Source organism: Mustela nivalis (assembly GCF_964662115.1).
Source record: "Mustela nivalis genome assembly, chromosome: 8".
NCBI lineage: Eukaryota > Metazoa > Chordata > Mammalia > Carnivora > Mustelidae > Mustela > Mustela nivalis.
In genome coordinates, this window is record NC_139027.1 from 75121770 (window position 1) to 75146097 (window position 24328).

The 24328-nt window shown below is 52.2% G+C and overlaps 1 protein-coding gene and 1 long non-coding RNA gene across 5 annotated transcripts in view; one reads left to right on the forward strand and one right to left on the reverse strand.

Moving 5' to 3' along the window:
* Positions 1-24328, forward strand: part of LOC309872571 (uncharacterized protein) — a 155301-nt gene that overhangs the window by 117097 nt on the left and 13876 nt on the right. Inside the window, exon 3 of one of the 4 annotated variants that reach the window (XR_014315967.1) lies at positions 8110-8449. The exons of the other annotated variants lie outside the window; for them this stretch is intronic. The gene's annotated coding sequence lies outside the window, so the exon portion shown is untranslated. Of the gene's footprint in view, positions 1-8109; positions 8450-24328 lie in introns of those variants that run through there. 4 annotated transcript variants of the gene reach the window in all.
* On the reverse strand, positions 1703-12425 carry LOC309872593. Its single transcript, XR_014315990.1, has 2 exons — positions 12260-12425; positions 1703-1838 (listed from the first exon to the last, which is right to left on the reverse strand). It is a non-coding gene; the product is annotated as an uncharacterized lncRNA (long non-coding RNA).

Genomic DNA, 24328 nt, shown 5'->3' on the forward strand with positions numbered 1-24328 from the left:
GGGTATAAATGTTCTCACTTTCCCAGTGGACATTTGGCAGAACCAGTGGGACCGCGTGTGCATGTGGGGGGGGGGCATGCGGGCTGTGAGGGGGCTGGAGACAAAGGCCCTGGAGTGAGATTCAGGGCACAGCTGAACTGCCCTGAACTTTTCCTTTTTGTTTTCAAGGAAACGAATAATCCAAGAACCACCCACGGGCCTGGCGGGCCCTGCTAAGCAGGGTTGGAATGTGCTGCCTTTCCCGTTAGTAATTGTTTTTTCTGGTCAGCCTGTAACCCTTCCCCTGCCATTCCCCTGCCACTGGGGAGAGGTCCTCCCTTCAGGGCATCAGTGGAGCTGGGGAGGACACGGAGGCTGGTGTCCCCAAGGTTTCCCTGCACTTTCCCACTAGGCTGCCGCAGGGCGTGGCCAGTGGGCTTCTGGATCTGACCTTGACATTGCATCACAGACCGTCTGCCTGCACCGTGATTCTTAACCCCACTCGGCTGTCAGCCTCTGCTCTCGCAAGAGGCACTGGGGGCTGCCAAGGACTGGGGTACGCCAGAAGGTGCCCAGTCTGGCATGGGTCCTGTAGGCCTTTGTTAGGGTGTGTGTGTCTGACTGTTGCTGCGTCTGTGACTGTGAACGGGGGTCAGCACGAGCCTGTGTTGGAATGTGATCTGGGACACTGAGGACCCATTTGTGGCCTCAGTGTGTGTGTGTGTGTGTGTGTACGCGCATGGGTGTGTACACAGTCAAGTGTGTCCTGGGAGGGAAAAGAGTCTTGTTCCTGAGCTGACTCAGCACCTCTCTCTTCCGCCCCACCTCCCTCAGCCGCGCCCAGTTGAGGGCCTGAGCCTTTGCTCCATGGAGGAGGCAACACCCTCTGCCGCCATGTTTCTGTCATTGGCTGCCCATCCCCACCAACAGGAGGGGGCAAACATGGCACCCCGGGCCCTGTCCCAGTTAAACTCCTTGTCTTTAATCCATAGGAATTCAAGAGGTCAGAGGTTTGGACTATTTCCTGACACTCCCCCCTACCAGCCCCCAGCCAGGCCCTATATTCTCCGGTTTTGGGGGGAATAATCTGGAGCACTCTGGTTACATTTCCTGGGGCGGCTGTAGCTCAAGGCAGGCTTAGGTTCAGATGGAGATGATTTCAGCAGAGTCAGGAGGAGCCCTGGGGGTGTCCCTCACTGTCCCTCTACATCACCCTCTCTCCACGTGGACCACAGCTGCCTCAGCCTCAGATAGGCCTGAGATGCAGCCTTTAGTTCTTAGAGTGAGTGCAGCCTCCCTGGTCAGGGAGTGGGTGCTGGGTGGGCTGGGTGCCCCCTTCTCTCAGGGAGGGGCCGGGAACTCAGGAGCCGGGGAGAGCCACTGGGCCTGCTGCCCCAGCCTCAGCTGACAAAGCTCTGGGTCCCAGGCTCCGGGGCAGAGGCCTGCCTATGTCCTGAGCAGTTGGCAAAAGAGGCCGTGCCAAGGCCCGGTCCAGTGTGGCCACTGAACATTTGGTGTGAATCAAAGGCTTTTCCAGCCTGGAGAGGAATGCTGCCTAGTGGGGTCTGGGAATGGGCCTGGCAGGGCAAACACTGCCCTAATTGAGGCCCTTCTAGACTTTTAATTACAAGCAGTGTTTTCCCAAGCTTCCTAAATTGACTGTGGAGACCTGCTGGTGTTATTGCCCATGCCAGGGACAGGAAAAAAAAAATTGTTGTGAAAGCTTTTTCAGTAAGGTTTATTTTAGCCATGTTTTGAGGTGGAAAAGCTCACACAGTGGAGGCCAGAGCCATTTTCCTCTGAGGGCCTCCTTCAGACACAGCCATGGTCAGACGTTCAGCTCGAACACAGATAGACAGCTGCAGAGAAGGACACATGCACATCAGACACGGTTGTGGACGTGGCTGCTGGTGCTGTAAACAGCAGGCTGGAAATCCAGCCCAAGCCCCCGGAATGTTTTAGAGAGGAAAACAGGCCCTTGCCGGCTCCCCTCCTCCACCCACTATGCCCTTCAGAAAGGCTGGGCCCAGGGCCTGCTTCGGAGCCCCTGTCCCCTTCACAAGGCCTGTTCACAAGGCCCAGGACAGATTTCAAACCCCCAGCTAGGAGTTTCTTATGGCAGAAACCTTTGTCCTGCTCTTGTCCCAATCCCTGGGGAACGCGACTGTCTGGGAAGGAAGGCCATGCCCTTGTCTGTGGAAGAAAAGGCCCTGATGTTCGGCGCCCCAGCTGAATCCTTGGGGGCCCTTTCTGACAGAAACTCCATAGGGTTCTGGGGAGTGGTTAGGGTACAGAGGCAGCAACCTGAGGTGTCTCTGGATGTCTGAGCACTGAGCCCTGCTTGTCCGTGAAAATCACCTGGATTCCAGGACTCTCTAAGGGCAAGAAAATCTGGATCCCCATGGCTTGGGCCCCGGGGTGTGTATGTCATACCACCGCTCACCGTTGCAGCTGGAACGCTGGAAGCGCTCAGCACACGTTTGTTGAATCAGTGGGTGTTTAATGGCAGTCTCTGGGCGCCCCATGCCTGCCCCCCACAGCTCTGAAAGACTGCAGTTTCCCCTCTTTTCCTCTTTCCCTTCCCTTGGTGCTCAGCGCCCGTGGATCCAGACACCCAGGCAGTGTCCAGAACCCTTACCCTGTGTCCAGCTGGGACCCAGGAATGGTGCACAGTAGAAATGGGCAGGGAGGGAGGCCAGACACAAGAATGCCTGCTCTGCCATTTGGCCAAGGGTTCCTTGGGCTTGGGCAGGACCCAGACTCAGAGCAGGAGACCAGAGGAGCTTGGGCAGGGTGAGCCTTGGTGGCCGTTACTGGCCGTTGCTATCATCCCTTATCTGGGGCTCCTGGCTCTTACACCACGTCCCTAACCGCCCCTGGAATCGGGGCCCCTGCTGCTCCCTCCCCAAACAGACCGTTACTGGGTTTCCGTTGTGTGGGGAGGGTGTGAGGGGCTGTCTGCTTAATTAATCATTTCAGGCCACCCTGGGAAACTCATTAAGCCACCTCACAGGGCTGGGAGCTGGATGCCACTCTCTGAGTTGGAACTTTCTGGTCTGCCACACTGGGGTCCATGTTTCCCTCCACCCATGTGCACACATGTGCATAAGAATGTGTGTGTGTGTGTGTGTGTGTGTGTGTCAGAGAGAGAGAGAGAAAGCGTGCGCGCCGTGCCCTCGTGTCTGTGATTGTGTGTGTGTTTGCGTTTCCTAGATTCTGCAAGGAACTTCCCCTGATTCTTCTTAATTACCAGCCTAGAAGAAATCCAAGATGCTTAGAGCAAAGGTCAGACTCCACCTGTTTTCCCTGCACTTCATTTTCTGGCAGTTCCCACAATAGTACAGATAAGTACAAGATTCAGGCAATCTTTTCTAATTAAAGTAATTAAAAACCGGCGATGATTGCACCTTTCATCTGAACGGGAAAATATTTACTCATCCAAACTGCAGGCCCTTCAAAGCATTCAGGAGGTCTATTTTGACAAACAGATCCTCCCCCTCCCCCAGACCATTCTCTCTCCTTCAGGACACACACACACAAAGGCTGGTTTATTTGGCAAGAGATGGCTGCATGGGGCCCCATGGAAGACGTGCGGGAGAGCGGGAGCCTGTGACAGGTTTTGAGCAAGTGCACACTTCAGCCTAGTCCCTGCCAGGCCCTCCTGAGAGGGTTTCTGGGGCCTTTGGGATTTTGATTTGACCAGTGGATGCTTTGCTGTTGCTCTTTCTCCTTCTCCCAGGGCGCTCCCCCCAAGGACCCCCTGCCTCGCTGGTATAGCTCCCCTCTCTTTAGGCCTTGCCCTCTGAACCGGCTGGCATAGAACGTCAAATGGAAGAACGTGTTGGAGGCTCAGATCTAGCCCGTCCCACTGCCCATCTTCCCAGGCTTTGACCCAACTCATTCGTGTTAGGTTGCTATTTTGCAAAAGCCCGTGTGCTGGATACAAAAGCCCTTCATCAATGCTGAAAACCATTCTAAGAGCGTGGGGTACGGCCCCCTCCCCTCAAGAAACACAGTCACACAAACTTCTCGACAAACTGCCCTTGCACCCCCCCCCCCCGGGGAAATCAGACAGAATGCAGACTGCGCTATTTCACTTTGAACACTGGAGGCAAGTCTAATCACCCAGTTTCCTGGCAAATGGGGTTTGGTGTCACAAACTGCAACTTTTCCCTAATGAGGAGTTCCTCCTGTGACCCCTACCAGAGGTGCCCTGACATTCCAGGGCCAGGAGTCCAGGGGTTGGAGTCTTTGAGGGGGTGGGGGGTGTGAAGGCACAAAAGCCTGAGTGCCCAGTCCCATGGCCCGGAGCTGACCTGATCTCTGTCCCATATCACCCCCATCCCTGTCTCCACTGCCAGGAGACAGGACATGCTTTGGAGCTGGTGCAGCTAGAGCTTGAAGCAGTCTCAATGGGATTATCCACTTAGAGGCTGTTCCCAAATCCTCAGAATATGACATGAAGGAAAATTCTAGGAAACAGTTCCAGGAACACCCTGGCCCAGCTGTCCCCCGAGAAGGGCCTGGTTGCCTCTGCCTGCCTAGGCCAGGCTGGACAGTGTCCTCATGATGACCCAGAGCCCTCAGCTGTCCTCCCTGCAGAGCCGTGGCCTCAAAGAGCCAGTGTGGGCAGATCTGTATCTGTAGGAAGCATGCTGTTCTAGGGGCTGGGTAAGAAAGAACAGTCGGCGTGGGTGCTGTGTGCTGGCCTGTTGGTAGATGGATGGGCTTACTCTGCGCCCAGAACAGCCTCATCAGAGAGTGGGGGTGAGCCTACGGGGTTCTCCCAGTCTGCAAGCTCACTCCGAGTCAACCATGTTTGGACTCTGGACTCCGGCAGAGCCATCCCCAAAACCCCTCCTTCCCAGCCTTGCCTCTCCAGTCCCTGGCTCTAGAGCCATAGTTCTCATCTGGGCCACTCCCAGAAACACACTGGCACAGCTAAAGCAAAGGGTCCCCGAGGCCCACCTCATATCTCAGGGGTCTTGATTCAGGCCTGACCCCTATTGGACTCTTCTTGCTGGTCCCAAACACCCTGGGAGACCTGAAAGAAGCCATGGGACCGGGGGATTTGCCCCCAGTAACTCTATCAACCTGTGTGCGCATGTGCCTGGCCCACAAGGGCTCAAGTAGCCAGGGTTCCTGGGGTCCAGAAGCCCCTAGCCAGAGCCCAGGTGGGGAGCTTCCATCCCCCAGATGACCCACACCCTGTCCTCCTGTCAAGCTCAGTCTAACCCTCCTGCCCAGGAGGCCTGAGCCTGCAGGTGGCCCTCAGTGGGCCTGTGCTCCCTCAGTTGGACTCAGAGAATTGTGTTTGATCAAACCTAAGCATTGGGTGATTAACTTGCTTGGTGGAAACAGTCCCCAGGGGACTGGAACCCTTGTTGCAAAAATAAATTTTCCCTCTGGACCTAACTAGCTTTTGTAATCTTGCTTTCCTTTGCATTCTAGCTCCTTTTTTTTTTTGTTGTTCTTTCTAGTATCAACCGGCTTTTATCTTCTTCCTTTCCTCCCACGGAGACCCAAACAAACAGTCCCAGTAAACAAACTTTCAGGCCATGCTCTTAAAGAGACATTGCATGCTTATTGCCGGCTGGACTGTTCCCCCAACCCCGGGCTTGGGGGTGTCAAAGATCACCATGGGACACTCACAGGAAGAAGCTGGCTTAAGGCAGTTTACCAAAAAAATTTCCCTAGGAGACATTGCTCCTTTCCCACACCTCATTAGAAGACAGAACAAGAGGGAACACTTGGGTTTAGCAGAGGTCTCTGAGTGGTACTGGTGAGGTATGACTATAAGACTATTACTTTCTTTTGTCTCTAGAATCCGAAAGGATTTCTTTCTTTCCAAGCATGATTCAAAAAAAAAAAAAAAAGTATTTTCCTGCCAAACTTCCTGCTCCCCCCACTACCAAGCCAACACATCTCCGAAGTGATAATATCGAACAAAGGGAAAATATGAGCCGAATCTAGTTTGCACACAACTTTCCTGGAACTTGGCTTCTTGTGACTCGGAGAGACTCTGGTCTTAATTTGTATTGTTTGTGCACAGCTGGGCTGATGCGCTGAAGTCACTGTGGGGTGGGGGGTAAGTGTGTGCGTGAGTGTGAATATGCATGTGCGTTAGTCTACCCGTGTGCCAGGCTGCTGGCTGGAGGGTCTCTGCCTTGATGGGGGGGGTCCTCCACAGCACTGCGTATGTGGACAAGGTGAGGACGTGGGTCACTTCCCACTTGAATCGTCTGGATTGAAAGGATCCGCAGTTCTTGGAGGGGCTGTGGGATGCTCTGGTCATGTCCATCCCCAAAGTGGCCCAGTCCAGCAAGGTGTGCGTCTAGGCCAGGATTCCACGCAAGGCAGGAGGCACCGCGGCTCTGGCTCTGCGTCTGTAATAGGTCCCTGGAACGCTGAACCGCTGCTCCCAAGCCAGGTCTGAACCAGGCGTGTGTGCGAGAGGGCTGTGGTCCTGCTGCCCGCCGTGAAGACAGGGCCCCCCTGCATCCTTGCCTTGTCCCTGCTTCGAGGGCTGGCCTCCACCTGGCGCAGGCAGAACCCCCAACACCCCCAAACCACTGACTTCTGTGGAACAAAGCCTAACTAAGGTGGCTTTTCCCCTTTAAGAGAATACATTCCTCAGCGGGATGGTGGCCCCTGGGGCTCTCTCCCACTCCCACTTGGAAGCCAGGCAGAAAAATTGCCTGGTGGGCAGGATTATGGGATTAGTCAACTTTCCCAAAACAGGCCCAGAGGCTCTGGGTCCGAAATGAGTTTTGGTCTGAGCCTTTCCCTGTGATTAGTGACAGATGTGTCAGTGGGCCCTCCCTCCTCCCTCTGCCAGTCTCCCTTCTTCCCTCAGTGCTAGTAACACACTGTGTTACCTTAATCACAGGCTCCAGAAATCCGGGGAAAGCATGTTTCAGTGAAAATGAGCCCCATGGTTCAATGGCTCCAGGGCCCAAAGAGGAAGATACTACTGACTGGACCGACAGTCTCTTTGCCAGTCCTTCCCTATCGCTGCCAGAGAGCAGTCCCCCAAGCCAGGCTGAGCTAGAGGAGCTGGAGCCAAGGGGGCTGGTTGGGCCTCCGTGGTCTGTAACCCCGTCTAGCTTCTGCCTCCCATTCCTGCTGGCCCTCTGTCCCCACCAGCTCTCTGGGCCCAGCTCCCAGGGTCCCCCTACACTCTGAGACAAGCTGCCTCCAAACACCCCGGACCTCCTTGACCTAGGCCTGCCCTTCAGTCCATCTGTGAGCCGGCCTGCACTGTTTCCAGAGCTAGTGTGTCCCAGGAAACAAGCTCCAAAAGGCCAGTCAGTGGAGGCCACCATGCTGGGACAGTGGGATGTCCAAGGACGTCTCTGTGGCAGAAGCAGAGCCCGGGATCTAAGCTGGGGAGGGGTGCTCGTAACTCCCCCAGGGACCCCATGGCCTTGCCTGCATTAGGAAGGTCCTTGCAGAGAAACTATATGCTGACAGCTGCTGTCCCTCTTCGGGGCACTCTCCCTGGGGCTTTAAGCTCTGTAAAGGCTAGATGTAAGGAAATTGAATTTTGGTTCTTTCACTGATCCAACGGTCTCTAGAGCTTGCCTCAAAAACCTCCTGGTGGAGCTCACCCGGTGGTCTGGAGGTGAGCCTTTCCTGCCCTGTGCCAGCTGCTGGGGGCTGCCTGGCCTTGGCTTCTCTGGGCGGCTAACAGCCAGGCCACACCCGGGATCCAGAGTTCAGAGCCTGGGGCAGATTCCAGAGCACAAAAGGACCCAGGGCGGAGTTCCAGCGGAGCCCAGAGCTTGGGCAATGCTAACCCCTGACCAGACTGGAATGGGCAACAAGTCTGAGCTCTCCGTCTTTCTCAAAAGAAAGGCTGCCCCTTCTTTCAAGGGTATACTATAACCTGTGAATAGTTCTCCTGGGTAAAAGAAGTATGGCTCAGGAAAATGTTAGAGCAGACCGACATATATAGACCTAACATCAGTGGTCCCCGAGTCACAGATTTCTGGGTCCTGCCCAAGAGCCTCTGATCCAGTAGAGGTGGTGCCTGAGAATTTGTATTCTCAGCTAGTTCTCAAGTGATGCTGCTGCTGAAGGTAACACACTTTAGAACTGCGGTAATAGTCCTTCTGTCCCATTTTACAGATGCAGAAACTGAGGCCGATGGGAAGAATCAGCTTGAGGGAGGTCAGGATGATGGTGTCCCTGAGAGCGAAGGTCTCCTCTCTCCCTGGCAAGAGAACTTCCACTCTCCAGCCCTGCCTCGTGGCTGTAAGCCCAGGGCCACACAACTGGGAGCTGGCCCTCCCTGCTGGCTGCTGTGGCCCACTGGGCACAGTTCAGTCTGGCTGTGACTTAGAAAATGTGCCTGTGGCCCCCCGTGGGTGCTGGAAATGGAAGTGGCATGTTTTGGCGTGTCTTGGCCTCCGGGCTGAAAACTGTTTATTTGGACTATTAAGAATACAACTTCAGCTGAACCACAAAATCAGCGGAAACCTTTATCTTGGGTGGCACGCTCTGGGCTTCCTCCCACTCTCCTGCGGGCTTGCAGAGTGGGGCCACATTGGACAAGGTGCCTCTGGGAATGATTCCAGGGCCTCTAGTCTCTGCTCCAGAGAGATTAGTCAAGTGTATGGGGGGCTACTCTTCTCGGTTGCCTCTGTGCTGATGATGGGAAGGGAGGTATTAGGAGAGGACCCGAACTCTTTAATCAGAGACTGCAGGGCCTTTGGGGTCTCTTGAGTTGAGGGTGGGGCTTCTTCTGTAATTGGCCAAGACATATCTTCTGGGCCATCTTCTGCTACCCCAAGACATATCTTCTGGGCCATCTTCTGCTACCCCAATGATCACTGTCTCAAATTATCTCCTTGTCCTTCTCCAGCCAAGAAATGGGTGAGTTCACAACACCCACTGCCCAGTCCAGCACACTGAGGGCTTGGCTCTGACACCACCCGATTACCCCTTTAGTCCTTACCCCTCTGGGCCTTCCTGGGCCTCCATAGTGGTAGTAGATAAATCAGGTGTGTGCTTATAACCCTCCTTGAAGTTTAAGCTTCTTGCCACACAAAACCCAAGCCTCGGCTTCCTCAAGTAGCTCCAAGAGGAGCCAGCCCTCTTGGCCTTAGCTGGTCATGGCTGGTCACTGTGTTGAGAAACGATCTCATGATTGGGTGCTCGGATGACCAAGATCACTCTTTCTTCCAGCTGCTCTCCCTCACCCACTCCCTGCATGGTTGCTGAACGGGCCCTGCTCTCACACCTTCCAGGGCTCTGCCAAGACACCCACTGGGCCCCTGCAAACACTGATAAGACCCGTTTCTAGAACCTTACATTTTAAAATTCTACATCTTATTTTGTTTCTGAACGATTCCAGTTGGCAATCTTGTCTCCCTAGCTACACACTATAGACACTTATTGGGGTAGGAACTGAGTTTTCTGCCAATCACAAGCCCCCCACCCCCACCCCTGCCCCCATGACCCACCAGGAGTCTGGGTTGGAGCTGATGAGTGATTTTGGCATTCACCACCTTGGCTAATGACCTTGTCACAGAGTGTGCATACATAAGGGCAGGAGGAAGGGGGGCACTGGGACACATCTGACTTCCTTTGTCTGCCTCAGCAGCTACCTTGGGATGCACCCCTGACCCCAGCGGGACCCCCCCATCCCCAACACACACTGGAAATGGGGTGAAAGGGCCAAATGCCCAGGAGGCAAGCGGGTGATGTCTCCTTTTGGGAAATGCCTTCTCATACTCTGCCCAGAGTGGATTCCAGCAAAGGGGGTGGGTGGCCAGAGTGTCAATGGAAGCAGTGAAATCTCTAATCTGTTTCTCCATCCTGGCTCTAATCCTTTTTTTTTTTTAAGGATGTACAGCAAAGAAAATAAACCTGCCTGGGACTGAGCTGGGGGTGGGAGAGGCCGGCAGTCCAGGGAGTTAAAAATTAGCCAAGAGCATGAAGAATTCTACATCGTTTCGCAATTGGTCCCTTGTTCCCGCATTCATATAGACCAGTAAAGAGGATGGGGAAAGCGGGATTATAATGATAGAGAAACAGCAGCAAAACACAACGTGAAGCTGGGGAGGAAGCTGGGGAGGACGCCGTGGGTTACCCATTAGCCTGCCAGGCCAGTGGCTCAGGGAGGCGAGGGCCCTGGCTACTCCGTCGCAGGCCTGCTGGTCCAGGTGGCCTGCCTCCAGCTCTACCTGGGCCGCTGGATGTTTCTGACTGGGAGCAGGCCCTTTCCCGGGTTGGGCCCTCACTGTGCCCCATTTCCTGGAGAGGCTGCAGCGGTTTTCTAAGTTGCTAGTTGGGGGGCCTGGGGCGATGAGGGAGGCCCGCCTGCGAGTGGAGGCTGCTCTTCGAGGCTGGGGAGGGAGGGCCTAGGGCTGAGGAAGGAGACAAATTGAGGGAGGTGGCTCAGCAGTTCTTGTCCTGGGACCTCACACTCAGCAGACATTGCTTTTCTCTCTATAGAACCGGGAACTGTCCCAGACCAAGGAGTTTGCTCAGGGTCACACAGTTCTTAATGGGTTGAGCTGGAGGTTGATGGAAAAGCATTGCTCCCCAGGTCTCTGTGAGGCCACTGGGCCCCGGCCCTCCTGGGAGATGTGGCCTGCCTCACGGAGCCCAGGACAGACTGGGGTGCAGGATTGCCAGAGGCCTTGCCTCCATGTCTCCGGGTGGTGTGGAGGGGGTGGCCCCGGCTTAGAGGGTCGCCTGGCCTCCTTCAGGGGGTATTGCTGCTCCCCACAGAGCTGAGCCCACACGCTAATCATCTGGGCAGGCCTGACTCCTCACCAGAGGTGTGAACATGCCCCGATGTCGGGACCAGAATGAGGCACTTTCATAGACAAGTTGGAATCCGTCTGTGAGCAATAAATTGCTCTAGTCCCTGGGGCCATTTTCCATCGTAAATCTGAATGATTTGACGCTGCAGATCCTCTGGGCTGGAGCCATTTCCAGGGCAACAAGAAAGCTTGTGGGGACTCTCCCGGGGCAGGGCCAGCAGGGAGCCGAACCTCTCATCTACCTCCTGCTCTCCTGTCCCCACCAGTTTTGGCAGCGGGGGTCCTGCCTTCCTCTTTGAGAGTCTGTTCTGGTCTTCCAGGGTGTGCACATGCCTGGCTATCCTCAGATCCCTTAACCGGCTGCCTCCCAGCTCCTGGCTACTCCTTCTGTGGCTTCCTAGCAGGTTCTGGGCAAGGGTCTCTCCCGACGTGTCCTCTGTGCCCACAGCTTCAGGGAGCACACCGTGAATCTGACCTCAGAGCTGCGTTTCTAGTTCAGGCTACTTTTCCATGTTTCTGCTGGAAAGATTCTCCACCAGCATGTCCCAGGGGCCCCTCAAATCATGCTGTCCAACCAGAACTCATCTTTCCCCTGTCCCCCACTCCACCCTCCCAGAAGGCACAGAATCTCTCTGGAATTGCCTTTGGCATCTCTCTCTCCTTCGTATCCCAGGCACCCCCGAGGTCTGCTTCTTGACCCCAAGAAGTCACATCTCCATCTTCCCTTCCCTAACACTCTTGAAATTCCATGTATTGGATTGTTTATTGTAGGAGACTCCCGACTGTCTTCCCCTTTCCAGTCACGTAGCTCATATTCCTGAGCCACCATCCCAAAGCCAGGCCCAGAGCATGTTCCTTTCTGATTCCAACACCCTCAATGGCTCCCCAGTGCCACCAAAATAACCCAAACTCTTTAGCATAGACTCACAGTCTCCACCCTGAACTGACTCTCAACCCCGCTTTCCAGTCTGGTTGCCCACTGTTGCTCCTTAGAAGCTGTGTGTTACAACTGTTCCAGACCTCTCCCTCACCCCAAATCAGCCTTGCACTTACTGATGTGCCATGATGTGCCTGTCATGTGCCTTCTGCTTGGTGTGATCAGTCCTGCCTCTGCCCCACACAAAATCCTGCCCTTTGTTCAAGACTCAACCCAGACACTGAACACCGAAACCCAAATGATGGTTAAGACCCTGGGAGCCCGACCCAGACTGACTGGGAAAATATGTACTTCTATTAATTCTAGTGTTGGACTTTTTGTCACTTAACCCCTTTGTGCCTTGCTTTGCCCATCTGTGAAATGGGTATAATAGCAGTAGTGGCTGCCTCATTGGGCATTGGAGGACTAAGTGAGACTATGTATAAAGCAGAAGAGTGTCTGGCATGTGGCCAGCACTTTATGTGTCTAGGAATAGCTACAATACCCCAGACTGTGAAGCTTCCTCTGATAGCCTAGGCCAGATCTCCAATCTTCACAGCATTTCCTTGACACTGGTAGCAGCACTTACCACATTTGGTTGTTGTGGAGCCAGAATCCTTTGATGTCAGGGACTCCTGGATGGCTCAGTCAGTTAAGTGTCTGCCTTCCGCTCAGGTCATAACCCCTGGGGGTCCTGGGATTGAGCCCCGCGTCTGGCTCCTTGCTCAGCGGGAAGTCTGCTTCTCCCTCCGCCCCTCCCTGCTGTGCACATGTGCGTGTGTGTATGTACAAATAAAATCTCTCACACATAAATAAATAAAATCTTAAAAAAAAACCTTTGATAACAATTGGGCAATTGTCAGAAACTGACAAGGGAACAAGGGAACTTTTATCACAGGCTTTGGGATGGGTCTTATAGCACCAAGGGATGGGTCACATTAGACAGAATTATTGCTGGGGTGCTTCACCATGGAAGAGGGAATGGAATTATGGGGATTCATACCACAAACTTCAAATTGGTCCCCCGAACCTGTTTCCCCACATTTCTTAGTCATACAACTCCCAATTTTTTTGCTGTCATGAATAAAGACTACATTTCCCAGCCTCTCCTGCAGCTGGATATGGTCACTTGACTAAGTTCTGGCCGAAGTGTCATTAAAGGGTAGGGAATGCCCTTCCTTGCTAGTAGCCGGATTCTGGAGCCAGACTGAGTTGAAATCCTGGCCCTGCCACCTGCCACCTAGTTGTGTGACCTTGGGCAAGTTACTTAATCCTCTCATGCCACAGCTTTTTTAGCAGTAAAACAGAAATGAAAATAATATTGACATAATAGGGCTATTGTCAGGATTCTAGAATTAATATTTGAAGAGTGATTTGAATGGCTCCTGGCACATGGTGTGTGCTCTCTAAGTGTGGCTCTGGCGAGGAATGGAGATGTTGATGAAGAGAAAGGTGGCCAGACTTGAGGACCACGTGGGGCGGTGAGGGAGACCCCTCCACTGGGGGCTCCCCGAACCCTTAACACTTGGTGGGCCTCCAAACCAGCCTGGAGTGCTTATCTCTGACCGTGTTTATGGGCGAGAACAAGGAACTTCTGCCTTGGTGAAGCTACTGTCATTCAGGGTGATTCAGTTATTTGCTGCTGAATGGAATCCTAAATGATACGAGGCCATGTAGGTCCAGCATACAGCTCTGTCCACTGTTCCAAGTTGAAGTCTCTTGAGACTGTGTCTTTTTGTGCCCATTGAGGTGTATCCTTTCAAGACAGGAGAGCTTTCTGTGCTATGCTAGTGTTTATATGTCTTGTAAAGTCCTACTCATGATAAGTGCTCAGTAAGTAAGTACGGAATGATGGGGAAAATGAAGCTAAAAAGTGTTGTTCTGGCTAGGCAGTCTTCGTCATAGTCTGAAACCTCCAAGGGAGTCTTTGTTGGCTAGTTGCAGAAAATCGTGGTAATAAGGAAGAATAGTGCTTGATTTTTTACGGAGAAGTGCATTATATTGTTTAACCTGTATGACCACCCTGTGGAATAAGTCCTCCCATCAGCCTCACTTTACAAACGAGGAAACTGGGCTTCAGAGACATGGGGATCAAGGTCTCAGATCCAGACAGGAGAGCCAGGACTCAAACTCAGGCAGTTTCATTCCAGAGACTGGGATCTTAGCAATTCTGCCATGAAAGTGTCTCCAGGGCTTTTCTCTGGTGAGCCCTTTGTCGAGGAAGTTGAGATCACCGGGAACCCTTGCTTCTCTTTCTGCTTTGGAGGTTTATCTGGAGGGTTGAGCTTCTAGGTGAAAAGGTCAGCATTTTCCTGAGGTCAGTGGGTGTGAAGATCCACACAGACCCTGACCCCCTACATGAACCCAACCTCTCTCTCTCCCCTTCTGTTTTTTTGTTTTTTTTTTTTTTTTTTTTTTTGTGGCCATGACCATGACCAGCGGCCGGTCTGACCAGCTGATCTTTGGCAAATGGTGACAGTGATCGCTTGCTTCATTCTGCTCCTGCCTATTGTGTGATTTTCAGTGTCTTACGTGCTATTAGGCCCTTTCATGTTGTCTTGGCAAGAAAAGCTTCATTTTGAAAGATAAAAATAAAGAATGAAAGACTCTGTCCCCCCAAATGAAAATTTCAAGGTGAGATTTTAGGCAACAGAGATTTTGGGGTTGGAGAATTTCCTGCTCCCTCTCAAATCACTCCTTCTCCTTCTGCTTTCCCTCCTCCTCTTCCTCTTCCTATCGTCGTCCTTCTTTTTTTTTTTTTTTTTTTTAAAGATTTCATCCATTCATTTGACAGAGAGAGATCACAAGTAGGCAGAGAGGCAGGCAGAGAGAGAGAGAGGAGGAAGCAGGCTCCCCACCAAGCAGAGAGCCCGATGTTCTCTTGATCCCCGGACCCTGAGATCACGACAGGAGCCGAAGGCAGAGGCCTAACCCACTGAGCCACCCAGGCGCCCCATCCTCCTCCTCCTCCTTGTTCTAACCACTTCACATTCCCCTCTCTTTTTTCCTGATCCCAGAGCCCACATGTCCTTCATGGCCCAATTTTAATCTCTGGTTCAGGAGGACCTCCCTGCTGGTTCCCATGCTTGTGGGCCACCCTGTGTCACTCAGGCCACCCCTGGCTCAGGGTCCCCTGGCACTTACAGTCTGGGCTGTTCACTTTAGCACTTCTTCATACATTGGGCCAGTCCTCCAACTGCTGCTTATGTTTTTAGTTTTGTTACACAGCTTGCTCTCAGAGGACCAAGGTCACATTGAATTTAAATTTCCAAGGATATTGTTGCAGGAATTTCTCCCTTGGGAAGTCTTCTTCAGTCTCAGGGAAGTTCCATGACCTCTTCAGTCTCTTCCTGTCCTGAGTTTGAAAGATTCTCTATGCTTCCTTACATTCCTCCCTGGTGCCTGATTCAGTGCTGGGTAACAGGTGTTTAGGAAGGAATTACTGAGCTGTCTTCCTCTTCCTGGAAGCAAATGCAAAGGGCCATTGAGCAATGGTGGAAAAGCTCTCCTGCTTTCAAAGATCTCCCAACGAGGAGGTGACACAATTTCAGGCTTCGGGGATCAGTGCTTTTTTGAGACCACTTGGTCACACTTGGTCATGCACCCACTGAAGCATCACCCCTCTGGTCTGGGCGACCTTGACTGACATGCCTCTGGTCCAGTTTCTAGGCTGGAAACCACAGGTGGCCCTTCCTGAAAATGACTCAACAACCAACTTGGACTTAGCACCAGCCCCCTCCCTGGGCTCCAGGTAATCAGTCCCATAGGACCAGGCCAGGACTATAGAGGTCCCACCTTTTCTCAGAAAGATCCCATTGCCAACCAGAGACAGCCATGGCAAAAATTCGGCAAAATTCGAGCCCATGCACTTTTAAGCCACAGCTTCGTGGCTTCCTGTCGCCGTGGCCTCATTCCACCACACTTCATGGTACCCAGAGGGAGGGAGTTCATCTCAGACAGAAATATCTGTTTCCTCCAGTGACTTTGTCCAGGACTCAGGTCTACAATACCCAGGAACCTTCTTGGAAAGGGGCTAAGAGAGGTGTATCTTACCCTGCTCGAACCTGGACCCCTGGAAAATGTGGCCCAACACAAGCCCATTCTAGACAAAGCCAGAGGAGGCATTTGGGCTTGGCTTTGAGTTTGCACTGTGACCAAGTGTTCAGAGGCCCTCTGGCACCCTTAGAAATGGCACCCATGTTCCCAGCATTCAGCTCAGTACTTTCTTGCCTGCCTCTTTCTTTCCCGTAACACTCTGGGTCACAGGGTAGAATGAATGGAGTTGTGACTGAAGGCACAAGTGGGAACAAAGACCCTTTCCTTCACATTGCTTGAGACCCCAAGACTTTTGCATCTTGTCAAGCCTGAGTTAGCTGTCCCTAGGCCCTTTGTATCCACTCCTGGAATGGCCTTAACACCCTCACCACATCCACATGCTCCCCAACCGTCAGGGTATGATTCAGTTCTGCCTTCACTACCTTCCTTTCTTCCTTCACAGATCTCTTTTCATCCTTTGAACTCTTAACTCTTGACATGAGCACCACTCTTGAGTGGCATTCAACATTGTGACATTGTTTATTGCCTCATGTGGCTATGAAGTGTGTTGTGAGTTTATTTTCCATCCACTCTCTGCACACTTTAAACCAGCTCTGTCTAACAGACATATAAGGTAAGCTCCATATGTGACTTTAAAATATCCAGTAATCACTTTTAAAAAGTACAAAGAAACAGACCAAATTAGTTCTGATAATGTATTTTATTTAACTCAATGTATCAAAAATAAGTGGGGCCAATATAAAAAAATATTAATGAAATATTTTACCTTTTTCTGGTACAAACTCTTCAGAATCTGGTATGTATTTTATACACATAGCACATGTTAATTTAGCTGCTCTATTTCCACGGAAAACTCTTTATCTGTATTTAGATTTAATGATGACCTCTCCTCTTCCATTTGCCCAATATGGAACCAGGGACTCATCTTGGCAGCTCTAAGATGGAGCCATACAACCAAAGGAATTCTGGGAATTGTAGTTCCCAGCCTCTCTTGGTGAGACTGATGAGAACGGAGAAAAGGATGGTGGTGATACCTGAACAGACAATGGGCAATCTGGCTCTTTATTCCTTGGATGAGCACTCCTAGGAGTGAGTGGGAAGAGTTGCCAGTTGGGAGGAGCAGCAGCAGCAGATCAAACCCTGGGAGGGAAGGCAGTAAATCCAGAAGGGCTCCTGATTAAGCCCAGAGGAGGGGAGTCTCTGGTATTTGGGGGAGGGGGGAGCAGAGAAGGAGGAAAATGGAAGGAGAACAGTGGGCTTCTGGGAGGCTGTGAAAGTGTTCTGGGCATCCTGATACTCCACGGTCACAAGGTGGTCGGGGTTCTAGCTCACTGACATCCACAATGGGGGCTTTCACGTTTGTCTCTCTGCATGACTCTGGGCACTAAGATTTGCTGGGACAAAGGTGTACTCCCAAGGTCTCAGAAACTATGAATTCAGAGGCTGTGTGTATCCCCCTCCTCCAGGGAGGCTTCCCAGTTAACAACCCCCTTAGTCTGAACCCCTTATTTTGACACTTGCTCACCCATACAGTGCCATGGCTTGTTTTTGTGCACGTGCCGTGTCCCTCCAGGTAGCCCTTTGGGGACAGAGGCCCAGCCTATCTTCCATATCCCACCCATCCTGGAATGTGCTCCACACAGTGGTGCTGGCCTGAGCTGGGGCAGAGGCCAGCAGGGAAGAACTCTGGCATCACCAGAGTCCCCAGGGCTGCTCCTGTCACCAATGGGCAAGGGTCTGGAAGAAGGGACAAAAGTCCATCGAAAGCCACTTTCCTTTATCCCGGGGCAGCCAATCTGACTGAAGACTTGGAGGAGCAAACTTGACTGAAGGAAACTAGAGAGTACTGGAATCAACCCTCAGGCTATTGAAAGGAGTAAGGCAAACAAAACCTGGGTGTGTTGGGGGTGGGGCCCAGTTGCCATGACACTGAGGGCACTGGGCCACAGTCACCAAGGCTGGGCCAAGCAGGGGTGAGGCTCTGTGGGGGAATCTCCCCTCAGCCACCAAGTCGTCTAGGGGAGGCTGGCAAAGCATTAGAACAACTACCTCATAAAGAGGAGACCCCCAAGTGAGGACACCAGCTTCCGACCAGTGAATGAGCCACTCACCTCTCTTCCTGGGCATCAACTCCAGATATTGGAAACATAGTAACTATGACCTTTCCGTTCCTTCTTAAGAACTTTAGGGCTGGGCTAAAGAGGGGCTAGAATCCATGTAGTCAGGGCCCTGATCTTGTGGATGAGGAAACCGAAGTGAATTTGTGATGAGGCTGGAGTTGGGGTTTAGTCTCCTGGCTCCTCCCCGAATGCTTTTCCTTCTTCCCTTCGTCCTTTCTACTTGCCTCACCTCAGATAGTCTCTCTTTTGTCCTCCCTCAGGACTGGGATCTTTTTTCTGATACTTCATCTTCTGAAGAAGAGATAGCATTCTCCATGTTGTTGATTTCAGAGCAAGCTTTGAGGGCCCGGTGCATTTGAGGACGTTATAAACGGTTCGTCAGTTCTCATCTAGTGATCTGGAGGCAGAAAGTCAAACCCCACGGGGCTGTTGAGGAATCCAGACAGCAAAAGTCAGATCATAGTGCTTTAAGCAACGAAACACGGAGGATTTGACAAGACTTGTCTTCAGAGACTCCCCACACTCTGAAACTAGCCATACTTTGTGCTTGCAATTCCAGTGTCTGGCACCAGATGGCAGTATTGTTCTGTTAGGAATTTAAGACAATTTGCTAGTCTGAGATAGGTTTTCAATTTCATCCGTTCCCTTCGGTTGGTTCGTTTGTTCATTCATTCATTTGACAATTATTTACTGAGTGCTTTCAATATGACAAGCACTTTCTAGGTACTGGGAATACAGCAGTGAACTAACAAAAAGCTGTGACCTCTTGGCCCTTATATTCTGGTACAGGCAGGGGATGAATAAATGAGAAAAGCAGTTGGTATATCATAGGTGCTATGAAGAAAGATAAAGCAGAGAAGGGGAAAGGAGGGCTTGGATGGGGGTACATTGTGAAGTTAAAGGGAAGGTCAGAGACGATAAGAGCATAGAGACTGATAGCTGGGAAATGCTATGGGGCTTTTAGGCAGCAGGTGAAAGGCAGAAGCAGAAAACGTTTGCATAGGAAGGGGCTGTAGAGGGGGTTATGTTATATTTGACAGATGGGGAGACTGAGGCTCAGAGAGGAAACCCAAGGACAGTCTGGAGGGCAGAGGCTGGCAGCCTTGGCTCCCAGGCCCATCGTACTCTTCCCTCCCTACTTAAAACCAGTCCTGGTCCTATGGAGCCTGCCCTCAATTTGGCAGAGACGATGAACTCATGAACTCACCAAATGCTGTTTGCTTCTCTTCCTGAGAACATTTTCCAGCCTACTTTACAGTTACCAAGTTCTGGTCAATGCATACTGGGCGGGAGTGATAAACACCAATTCCTGTGGACTTCCTGCGTGATCTTCCACGTGCTCCTCTCTCCCCATCTGTGCAGCTAGAAGCACAGGAGTCCAGAGCCTTGGAGGATGAGAAAGTCACTAAAAGGAGGGAGACTTGGGGGGCCTGGGTGGCCCAGCTGGTTAAGCATCTGCCTTCAGCTCAGGTCGTGACCTTAGGGTCCTGGGATTGAGCCCCGCATCAGTGGGGAGTCTGTTTCTCTCTCTCTCCCTCTGCCTGCCCCCCACCAAATAAATAAATAAAATCTTTAAAGATAAATAAAAAAAAAGAAGGGAGACTGGGCCCCTGGATGACTGCATGAAGCCATGGCTGGATAACCCTGTTTTGGACTGTGGCATGAGCGAGTTTCGTGTGGACATCACCAGGGACAACCATGGACTGACAAGCCATTGAGATGTGGGGGTTGTTTGTTACAGCAGCGGGCTTACCCTAACTATTACACCCTCACGATTGAATTTAACTGAATATACGTCCTTCCCACCGTAGCTTCCTATGTTGTCCATAGGAGCCACCTTGCTATTTCTGCCTGCCTGTGCAGAGAGAGCCCTTTTCTCTCTGTTCATAGCTCCCATTTTCATTGGAGGAGCCATCCCTCTTCTTGGTGAAGCTTTCTCTCAAGGAGCCTCTCTACCATCACCCTGAGGGCGACATGGGACCCAAGTGACCATTCCGAGTACACGGTCCTCTTGGCCAAGTAATTGGTTCAGGGGCAGATACATAATATGATAAATCTTGCCTGAGATGCAAACCATGGATGCTGGAAAGAGGGTCTCTCCTCCACTACGGTACTGAACAATGGGAGCCAAGAAAGCCCGAAGCTGCTGGAGCTGTTTGTTGTCCAAGGACACAATAAAGAAGCCAATGGAAGATGAAACCAACATAGAAAAAAAGAAGGCCAAAGAGCCAGAGAGAAAATCTGACTCAAGCACATGATTCCAATCTTGCCAGAAGTCCTGCCGACCTTCAGTTTTCCTGGTTACAAGAGCCAATTACCTTAAATAAACAAACAATCAAAACACCCCCAAAAAACCCCAAAACTGATCAAGTTTTTATTTCTGTCACTTAGCACAGAAAGAGTACTGATTAATAAGTAATTATAGAATGAAGATGTATTGGGACCACTGCTCATGTTCAGAGCTACAGACTACGATCAGGTGGCAGGTAAGTCAACACCGGCCACGAGGACCTCCTGGTTCCACATACAGATGTATGTGGCAGGTGGGCTCGAAGTCTATGTGAAGAGCAGAAAGACCAGATGACAAGCTGGGTCTTGTTTGTCTGCATTTGAGGTTGCTGGCTTATCAGGATATAAGAGGAAATGTGTACCTTTTCCTTTAACCTTCTGGAAAAGCTGGCTTTTCAGTTCTAGAGGTCTGAGCTTTCCTTATCATTGCGAGGGAAGTTAACAGTCTTTGGTCTGTGTTTCCGGCCAAATGGAGAAGCTGTCAGGCAGGGGTGGGCTGCCCTGAGATTTGGGGGGCCCGCGCCCATCTGGTGGTTTAACAAGGTGTCTATCAGGAGGCCCAGGAGAGAAATAGGGCTTCGAGGGGACCAAAGGCGAGAAGTGTTGGAGATTCTATGGGGCCGGGGACATGGACAGCAGAGATTGGCCCCCATAGGATTGCTGAGGTGGGCAGGGGCTGCTCTGTGCCTGTGAGAATTGGACCGCAAGAGTGCAGGCTCAGAAACCTGGAGGAAGGTCTGCAGGTCAAGACCATGTCAGAGTAGAGGCTGGACCACGTGGGCAGTGCCAGGCTCTGGCACTGGGGTAGGTGGGTAGGCACTGTCCACACCAGAGAATTTAGAAGAACAATTCGTTAACTCAGTAAGAATGCAGGGGAAAGTCCTGACACCCCAAATATTGGATTTTTAACATTTTCACTTTTGTTGATTATTAAAATGCACGCTTAGTGGCAAAACACGAGAATATTGAGAAGGTGGGTGAAGAAAATGAAAACACCCAGAGTATAGACGAGACCCTGAGAAGTTAGGGACTTGTCTGAAGCATCTGACATGGAAAGGCATGCTTTCTGGGGGTAGCTGAGTGAAGAGTGGGCACGGGCGTGGGTGAGACTGAGGATGATCTAGAACACAGGAAAGGAGCGGGGAGCTTGAGGGCAGGGGAGCTTGTGGCCCGAGGAGTCACAGGGCGGGTTTGGGGCCCTTTGGCCAGAAAGTATGCATGCAGATTCACAGGCGAAACAACAAAGGGCAGCTGGCCTTCCAGCAGGGCCTTCCTCGTGCTGTCTCCAGACAGCCTGCAGGAAGGAAGGAAAGGCAGTGGCTAGGATTCAGTGTAGACCAAAAGGACCTAAATTTAGATCAGACGTCCAGGGAGGCGCTAGGAAATGCACTGGAGATTGTCTCGCCCTCTGCAGCATGGTCTTCCAGAAGCACATCCAGGAACAGCATCTTATGTGACACCCCCCACCCCCACCCCCGGGAGGCCTTGACGGTAGGCAGGGGTAAGAACATGTCATTTACAGGTGAGGCCACCAGGGCACAAAGCCATTCCTGGAGTAAAGTCTAGAACTCTGGTCTCCTGGGCCCTGATCTCAGCCATGTCTCCGGGAGGGGAAAGAAAAGTAGCATGGGCGAGTTTCCACAGTATGAATGCTTCCCCTGTGGCTGATTTTGCCACAGCTCCCTGCCCCTGTTCCCTACCCACTGACTTGGTTCAGGCCCACAGGCCCCTCTTTCTGATGGCAGGCCGGCCCCTTTCCTGTCCTGCCCTCGGCTGTGGTGTTCCAGCTGTTGGCCCACGACCTGGGGCCGCCCATGTGTGTCCCTGACCTCATGTCTGGTTTGCCAACTCTGCTTTCCCCTAATCCTGAACCCAAATTCCTGTCCCTGGCCCCTGTGGGTAACCTGCTGGATTGTTTGTCATGGAACCCATTCCCCCCTACCTCAGCCACAGCTCCCCCTTGTCATTGCCAGCCTGTCTGGGCCTCATACTGGGGATGACAGCTGACCCCACAAGCTGGAAGTGGACATCTGGATAAAAGGGGCCTGGACACTCACTCTGAATTTCTTCCATCTTCCAAATGTCACACCTTTCCCTCACAGGGCTCAGAGACCCCTTTCAAAGCCTGAATTCCATCCTGTCCTCCTAAATTCACTTTCTCTCCTTCACTGAGCAAAAACACATGCCTCCAGTTGACCCACAGATCCTCCGGCTCTGTCCTTCCAACCATTGCCCTGGATCCTGACAAGCTGGCCATCTGGTGTCTGCTGCTTCTTCGTTCTGTGCCTAAAACCTACTCCTCCACGCCATCTCTCTGCCTTCTATGAACGTCTTATCACCGTCGTATGATGCAACCCTAACCCCCAATGCCACAGTCGAGGTCAAGGCTCACCCTCCCACCCCTGATGTCTCCCTGCACTCCGGCTGAACTTCTCAACCAGTGTGAGTATTACTTCCTCCAGGAAGCCTTCCCTGATCTCCACTCCCCTTTCTCTCAGGATTGCCAGTCTTATTGTTCTGCATCTGGAGTAAACCTTGATTGCAACACTCCTCCCACTGTGTTAGAGCTGTGTGTTTACTTGCTGGTCACACCCATTAGGCCCTGGTCTCTTGGGGAGAAGGAATAATGTCGTTCTGTCCTGGAGCCCAAAGGGTGCCTGGCAGGTGGCAGGTACCTATAAACACAGGTTGCTCTGATGACTTTGGGGGCCATTTCTTGAGGATCATTCTAAAAGCACTTCCTGTTGGAGGGGCTTTCAGCTCCTCTACTAGACTGGAGGTTTCTGAAGGCTGGGAACCTGTCCTGTTCCTTGCAGTCCCTCTCAACATGGAGCTGCTGGCAGGTCCTGTGACTGGAACACAATACGGACTCGGAGGAGGACTGTGGGCAGAATGAGATGTGTGCCTCGTGTTTCTTCAGGCACACCCAGCTGTTGACTAATGTGTCCCCACAGGCAATTAAGTTTACGAGAGAGGTTTTTTACCTGCTTGCAAATCGTGACTACAAAGACCCTTGGAGAGTCTGGGGGCCGTGCGCTATCCGTGGAAGCTGGGGGGCCAGAGAGCCACTGTGACTGAAGGCAGAGGGCTGGGTGCTCAGCAGGTCAGTTTCCAAAGAACCCACCCCTGTCCTGGAAGGCCAGAGGAGTGTCTGAATCCATCCGGGGGACTGGGGATGGTTCATAAGGGTGGGACAAACCCTCTACTCCACCGCTTTGCCCACATGCCAGCCTCCTGAGCAGGGAATATGGACTCCGGCTCCCATCTGGAACCCCACTAGCAGAAATGTTCTTTTGGTTTTCCTGTTGGAATCCTTGGAGCAGGAATGTTCTCGTGGTTTTCCTGTTGGAATCCTTGGAGCAGGAATGTTCTCGTGGGTTTCCTGTTGGAATTCCATGAAAAGCGCTTTTATTCTTCCAGCCTCGTGCCCTTGAAGTTTCAGGGGCGCAGGGTCCTGGGGGATTCCCAAGCCTGGCCACTCCAAAGCTTTGCCCGCAGTCTCTGGGCGTCTAATTAGCATGGAAGCGTCCCAGAGGAGAGACTCTTTGCCCGAATGCAATGCCGCTGCTAGGCTTTCTGAGTTAAGCTCCGGTCATTGCTGTTCTGCTAATAAACAGAGTCCAGGCAAGAGGGCCGGCCCTGATGTGGGGTGGCGAGAATGACGGCGTTGTACTTCGATGGAGCCTCGCTGCCTGGGTCTGGATGGTGGCTCTTCCTCAGCTCGCTAAGGAATTATCCCAAACTCTCTGGGCATCAGGGTCCTCAGCTGGATGGTAACCCAGTCTACGTCATGGAGTTGTTGTCAGGGCGGTAAAGGAGATGACCCTCCCCCTTTCCCTTCACAGAGCCTGGGACCGGGTCACCCTTGCTACAGCCTTGGCGTGGTCCAGCCACCCCGACTTTGCAGGGCAGAATCGCTCCTTTTCTTCTGCCCCATCTCACAACGCTGCATTCCTTGGGCCCCTTCCAGCTCTCAACAGCTCTGGCCAGATGTCAGGGGTCACACACAGGTCCCCATGGTCCTGCCCTTGGCCCCACCCATTTGTAGCCACCTCCCCTGTAGCCCTCGAAACCCTCTGGCAGACTGAGGGGACTCCTTTGCACCTGGGTGTGTAAGGAAAGAGTACAAGGCCAAGGCCAGAGCACATTGTCCAGGTGCCATGTTTAACTTTACTGAAGCTCAGCTCCTGGGA